The sequence below is a fragment of the Tupaia chinensis genome, unplaced genomic scaffold (genome assembly GCF_000334495.1).
Source record: "Tupaia chinensis unplaced genomic scaffold, TupChi_1.0 Scaffold000292_1, whole genome shotgun sequence".
Lineage (NCBI taxonomy): Eukaryota > Metazoa > Chordata > Mammalia > Scandentia > Tupaiidae > Tupaia > Tupaia belangeri.
The window spans coordinates 1,907,885-1,914,373 of record NW_006159777.1 but is presented as its reverse complement, the minus strand read 5'-3'; positions in this window follow the sequence as shown (position 1 = coordinate 1,914,373).

Below are 6,489 nucleotides of genomic sequence, written 5' to 3'. Positions count from 1 at the left end.
CCCGACCTTGGACAATCGAAGGTGATTCCTGCGGATGCTGATGACAGCAGGAGTCCCCCACCCCCCGCCCTCATACTCTGCCCGAAGACCTCTCCTCTTTCCTCCTTGATTCTTAGACTTTGGGGCCAGAGTCGGTGCAAGTTGCATAAGTTGGTTAATACTAGGGGAGAGGCATGGCCCAAGCACCTGAAGAACTTTATTTAATTAATTAATTTATTTTAGAGAGATTTCTGCTATACGGTGTGTATATTTGCTGGAGACACACAGATAGAGAAAGAGAGAAAGTGAGATATCCCCTCCTCCCTTCTCCCCAAGGGAGGATGGCCAGGTGGCAATTCCTTCTCCATTCTCCTCTTGGGATTTTGGGATGCACACACATGTGGCTGGTGTGAGTTTTAAACACTGGATCCAGGACTTGAACCACAGTCGGCCTTGTGAGAGTCCAGTGCCTTAACCGCTATGCCACCTGTTGGCCCCTGAAGAGCTTTATTAAAAGTTCAAACTCCATACCTGACCACATTCCTGGAGTCTTCAGACCTGGCATGAATTCCTCCTCTGCATTCTGCCTAAGCTCAACACTCAGGATAGTTTATGCATAGAAAAGGAAAGTCTTGAGAGAGTGACATGCAAGGCATGTCACGCACACATATGTGAGTGTGTGTGTGCTGTGTGTGCACACATGCATGCACACCCATGCTTGGGAGCATGTGCACAGGGGAGATGCAGAAAGCAAAGGCTTCCCTTCCTTCCTCAGTGCTGAAGATTTTCGAGATCCCACCCAGGGTGGGAGTGGGGTGAGGTGGCTTCTAGTTCATCTATGCGTCTCTGCGCCCTACAAGCTCCCATGTGAGGTTTCCCAGGCCTACACTGCGTCAGCCAGGTTGAAATATTAGCTTTAATAACATGCATTTGTGAAGCTCTCTATTTCTAACCCTGCTCCCGTGTTTCATTGGCTAAGCAGAACAAGCCCATGACATAGGCTTATGTCTCGTCTACGCAGGAACTACCCGAAGCCGCTGTAAGTGTCTCCCTACATCGTGTGAGGAGAGCCACAGGCCTTCTCATCTGTGAGTAAGACGTCTGGGATGTTTGATATTTGCGCTCCGAGGTCTGCTTAGAAATCCAGGAGGGTGTGCTGTCGGAAGGGCGCTGCTTCTCAAATTATATTTCTCAAAGCAAGATTTTCCTGGGGCCTGGATGGAAGCCGGATTTGGGACTGGTTCTCTCACCTGAAGTCCATCCTAGGATCCACCTGCTTGCCTTCACTGGGGCTTGCTTAGCAGGCAGTTATTGGTAAATGTCACGTGTGTACCCGCTAATTTCACACCCACGCAGATTACTCACTAATTACACTCAGCAGGTGCAAAAGTCATTAGCACAACACATCCCTGGTGGGGGGAAAGAAGGCACGCCCTTTTGTATTAATTTGATAATTGCTTATGATTTACCCTGCCTAGGGTAATGCCCCCTCAAAAGAAGAGCACAGAGCTGGAAATTCACCTGCTGAAGCCATTGCCAGTGCAAGTCCAGGGCACATGCACTGGCCATGTGGCTGCATGCTCATCCTCATCCTCCCGCCTTAACTATGGGAACAGCCAGCCTAGGAGGAGCTCTTGGACTCAGGCCAGACCCGGGCAGAAAGACCAAGCTTTAGCGTCCGAGTGTCTCTACCACAAACATACTTAGAATCCTGGGCCAGCCTCCCCAATGCCCAGCGTGTTCCTGAGATGCTGTGTGCTCAGGGAATTAAACCTCATTTTAATATTAGCCCTAAGCAAAGCGTAATTAGAAAGATAAATCTTCAACAACTCTCTCCTACCCAGACTCTCCACCGCCACCTCCCACCCCATCCCACCTCCTTCCATAATGCATTATGAAGCCAAATATAACTGGCTTTGAGATGATCTGTAGCAACACTGAACACATTTGTTCAGCTCATTGGAAGTTGGTTCTGATGTCAGGCAGACATGAGTGCTGTGACACCTGTGAGTGTCCTACCTCTTGATGCCAGAAGGGGATAGCTGGTCGTGGCCTTCTCCTACTCACCCCTTTGGGTAGAACCCCAGTGCAGCATTTGTTCCTGGGCAGATGCTGGCCTCTCATGGCCACAGGAACATTTAAAGCCCATGACGAGCTCTTGCTTGCCCTGAATAATGCTCCCTTGAACTTACAATACCCAACTTCAGCTCCAGGAAAAGCAGTTCGTTTTTTCATAGCTTTTTTTTTTTGAGAGATTTTTTGCTATAGGGCGCGTGTGCTCGCCAGACAGAGGGAGACAGAGAGATAGAAAGTGAGAAATCACCCCCCAGGGGGGATGGCCATGCCGCAATCCCTGCTCCTCCATTCTCTCAGGATCTTGGGCACACACGCACACGTGCTCAGCGTGAGTTTAAGCCACCGGGTCCAGGACTCAAACCATGGTTGACTACGTGGGAGTCCAGCGACATAGCCATTACGCTAACTGCTGGTCTCTTTCATAGCTTTTTGTCACTGCAAAAGGACTTTCCTTGGTGAGCTCTGTAGAAGGGAGGCTCATGTGGACAGCAGGAAGCATGGACGTCCCATGGTCTGGCATGGTGGTCAGGCTGCTGTCCGCCTATAGGTCGGGGAGAGTGGAGATGTGAAGATGGCCAGATTCTCAACTGATAAGAGAAAAGGTTTAAGATTTAGGGGGACTTGCTCTATGTATGCGAGGACTTAGACCTCTCTGCATTACTCCATGAAAAATGGGCTTAGCTAACGACCATCTTGGTTCAGAAGACAGAACTCTATTCCTCGCTCTTATTTGTTTTCTTTAAGGAATCATGAACAACCAGCGCAATGTGGGCTTCTAGTCCGCGCATCTCAGTGGTTTTACTGAAGGTTTGAGGAACAGTTCCTCCTTTTAAAAGTGCTAAGTACTTTGTTGTCAGCATCAACATCACAGCCTGTGAAGTTGACATTGAAGACAGAGAAGTGAAAACAGCAGAGCAAGAACAAAAGGCAGACAGGTCCTCCGCCTGCCTGGGAATGCATCAAATGCATCCTGAAAGTTGGGGACATGCTGTCCCTCCCCAGGCCTGACACCAAAGTGTTGAGTCAGAGCTCACCAGAGACTCTGACCCCATTTCACCAGGTCCCTGGGCAGTGCTCCTATCTCCTCCAGCTTCATCCCCGCCCCCAGCTATTGTGGTTCCATGTGGACACCTCGGAGCTCCTGACAGCAGAGCAGAACCCTGAGCCTTCTGTTCCTCACATATCCCCACACCTTTTTTACTCTGCAACTGTCGTCTTTGGCTTTCTTTTCAAATTTCTACTCTTTATATTACAAGGTGTTAAAACTAGGGAGGTGGGGGTGGGCGGATCTCAGCTCGGCAGGCTTTCTGGAGTCACATTCTCTCTACTGCTACACCTGCCTGTTCTAATGTGCCCTCAGTTCAAGCTCCACGCCTGGAGAGTCCCACCGAGCCACTCACTAGCGTCCACTGTGTGCCTGCCCCAGGTCTGTCCTCTCAGGTCTCCATTACCCCTAGTTCCCTAAGCTGTGGCCAGCACTCTTAGGACATGTCCAGGGCCTGGCAGACACTGCAGCCATCTCACTGTTGGAGCAGCCGAGGGGTCTGGGCGTATGGGCCAGGAGCTCTTACGGTGGGGGGGCGTGCACCCCGGCAGCCTCCCCACTATAGGCTGGGTGTTAGGTGCATCCCAGGCATTTTCAGACCCTCCTTGTACACGAGTTCCTTCTGGCCTTCCCCATGCTCATTCCTCTGCTGGGGATTTCTGTCTTGATTTATTTTTGCAGGGAGATAGTCTTGGTGCTCATGCAGGAATCAGCTCAACCGTAAGCCCTGACGCTTTCTCTAGTGGTCTGCAGGTGGGCCAAACCCCTCCTTCTTCTCATTGCCTGTCAACCTCACCCACAGACGAAGCAATGGGGTGTGACTCTTTGGGTCTGCAGGTAGGCCCAAGCCCTTCTTCTCGTTCCCCATCACCCTCACCCACAGACGAAGCAATGGGGGTGTGATTCTTTCACGGATTTAGGAGTTTCTTTTTGAGACTGTGATGCCAAGGGTGACACCAAGACACAAAGTAAGCCCTGAACGAGGCCAGGCTGTGCCTAACTCACAAAGTGACCGGCACTTTGCTTTCAGCAATGGTCACCTTGTCCTTTTTAAATACTGGGGCTCTATGGGAAGGAGACCGACACTGTTACTCCCACTATGTGCTCAGTGCTGTGGTAAGTCCCATGCGTCTGTGACAGAATGCCCCAGAGAGGTGTTTTCATCCCCTCAAGGGGGCCGGGAAAGGTGCCCAGGCTGAGCAGGAGCAGCTCCCCCAATAGGCGATGCTGCTCGCACACCAAGGCACGGGCACGTCCCAGCCCCTGCTGCCTCCTCTCAGGCTGAGTAGGAAAGAGGGTTCTTCCTCTTCCAAGAGTGGCCTCTCCTGCCATCCCGGCTTCATGGGGATTTGTCCACCTTGTTTATTTATTTTTTTAAGTTTATCTTATTTATTCCATGAGAGCAAGAGACAGAGAGAAGCCCCTCCAACAGTCTTGCTGCTCTGCTTGACCTGCCAACCCTGGACCATGGGTACGCACGTGCCGGGCACACTCAGGGAGGCCTCCAGATTCCAACTGGGAACTCCATGTGGGTCTGCCCTTTCCATGGCTCTGATCCTACATGAGGGAGACCAAGTACTTTCACTTTCTTTTCTTTTCTTTTTTTTTTAAGAGAGAATTTTGCTATAGGGCTCATGCACTCTCTGGAGAGACAGAGAGACAGAAAGTGAGAAATCACCTGCCGGGGGGATGGCCATGCTGCAATTCCTTCTCCTCCATTCTCCTCTTGGGATTTCAGGCAAGCACACACACACGCCTGGTGTGAGTTTCAAGCCTCCAGGTCTGGGACTTGAACTGTGGTCGGCCATGTGGGAATCCAGCAACGTAACTATTATGCCACCTGCTGGTCCCGCATTTACTTTATGTGTTGCCCCATCCAAGTCTTTGATTCTATCGATTTCTGAGCAGCTTCAGGCCCTCCACCATGCACCATTTTTCTCTTTCTGTCAGCATTTGACACTTCCTGCGCAAGGAAAGTTTGTCGGGCTCTGGAGCGCCAGCACCAGGAGCCCGCTCTGAAGGCAGGCAATTCCCAATTGCTGCTTGGAAACAATTAGTTTCTCAAACACACTTCTTCCTAGTTGACCCCCCCCACCCTTGTCTTGTTAAAATGCCACTTACTTGGTTTTTCAGCCATATAAAGGTTCTATGTGACCTCCTGTGAGATGCTTTACTTACAGGTGTTTATTTATTACGATTGCAGAGCCAATGGTGACCTGGCATGGGCACACGGGACACGTTTTGCAACATTGCTATCAGGAGGCAGCAGGACTGTGCTGGAGCGGGACTCCGTGTGGGCCCAGAAGGGAGAGGTGGCCCGCATGACATGTGGCATGAGCTGGGGTGTAATGTGACCCACCTGGGGCTATCAGCCAGGTCTCTGCTCAGAGCAAGTGCTCCTACAAAGCAGCAGCCAGACGTCCCGAGGGTTGTTCAGCACTCCGGAGGGTTAGCGCAAGTGAAAGATGTTCTATTTCCTGCACCAAAATAGCACCAGCCCGTGTTCCGCGTGTCTTCCAACCACCACGATGGCTGTGCTGGGATCCAGCTATCTGTCCTCTCACCCGGTCCCCACTAAGACCTAGTGAGGGGCGACGACCCACGGGGGCACCGATGCTGTCACTGCTCAGCCTCGCCATCATAGTGGGCTCATGGACACTGCCACTCAGCGCTCTGGGAAAGGCCTCCCTGCAGCCGCCCGAGGTTTGGCCATCACAGCTCCTCCGCTCACCAGTGCCTCCATGCCAGGACGGGCTCGGTAGTCCTCCCCGAGGAATGGATGGCATAACAAGGGATGGTGTGTAGTTCTCATCTTCACAGAGCTCAGGCTGGTAGGGAAGATAGCCAGAACCGCAGCATGGCAGCCAAGAAGGGCCCAGCCTAGGCCGAGCCTCGGAGATTACTGTCACCTAGCCCCTAGTGCTCTGAGGGCAGAGCCGAAGTGTTAACCTAGTCCGTGTCCTCAGAATCCTGTGCCCAGTGTCAGGAAGGAGGAGCGGACAACCGGCTCCCCCAGGAAGCAATTGCTCCCTCTGCTCGCTGTTCCCCGGGTGGCTGGTCTCTTCCTTGAGTCAGGGAAGAATCAAGCTCTTCCTCCTGTACCTCAGGCTTGTTGGTAGAAAAGACACTGTCGGAAACACTAGATCTGATGTAAGGGGATGACACCATGGGAGAGAGGGCAGACAGGAGGGAAGAGAGCATCTTCTGGGGACCAGGCTCGGGGGCTGAGGGAGAGCCGGGGTGCTGGGTGTGGGGGAGCGCCAGCGCACGAACTGTTCCAGGAGAACAGAGGAAGCCGGCCGTCTGCGTGGGGTGGCTGGCCGCCAGGCAGGCACGGGGAATCTTCAAGGGGATAAATACTCCGAGATTTCCAGCCCTTTTGGGATGAG